Source organism: Oryzias melastigma, linkage group LG20 (genome assembly GCF_002922805.2).
Source record: "Oryzias melastigma strain HK-1 linkage group LG20, ASM292280v2, whole genome shotgun sequence".
NCBI classification, from domain to species: domain Eukaryota; kingdom Metazoa; phylum Chordata; class Actinopteri; order Beloniformes; family Adrianichthyidae; genus Oryzias; species Oryzias melastigma.
This window is the reverse complement of record NC_050531.1, coordinates 22,688,294-22,688,853: the sequence shown is the minus strand read 5'-3', so window position 1 is coordinate 22,688,853 and position 560 is coordinate 22,688,294. Positions and strand designations below refer to the sequence as shown.

Here is a 560-nt window from a genome sequence, read left to right as displayed (position 1 = left end):
ATCTGGATACTTATTTTAGCTTTGTCCCAGGCCATTACTAACACTTTAAAGACACCATAACTTATGTTTTTGCAGAACTCTTGACAATGAATAAACCTAATTCCTCAACATCATCTGTGTCTTCAAACATTCTAAGTGAGATATCCACAGACACCGTTCCTTATAGCGATCATCCTTAATGCATTAGCTGGTAGCTCCTCCCACATGTGGCAGGAACACATTTTTTGACAAAGAGGCCGTGCGCCTTAAGTTGCACAACCTCATTTTTTCAGATACCTGGTCATTCTCTTAACCCGGATAATCTCAGTATAAATGTTCAGTGAGGATTCACCATGGTAACAAGTAGGAGTGTAACAATTAATCGACTTAATCAATGAATTGATTGATTCAATCTTAGAAAATACCATTTGGATTATCGCATAATATCTTTATTTCACTATATTGTAAAAATGATCAATTATTCTGATGTGGAAAAAAACTTTATCAAACTAAAATGTGAATTCATTTGACATTCATTCTTGTTTACTTGTTTGTTTGTACACATCTTTCATTTATTATCT

General features: G+C 33.8%; 1 protein-coding gene across 2 annotated transcripts in view; it reads right to left on the bottom strand.

Annotated features, from left to right (window-relative positions):
- Positions 1–560, bottom strand: part of sugct (succinyl-CoA:glutarate-CoA transferase) — a 91,354-nt gene that overhangs the window by 11,229 nt on the left and 79,565 nt on the right. The window lies entirely within an intron of this gene.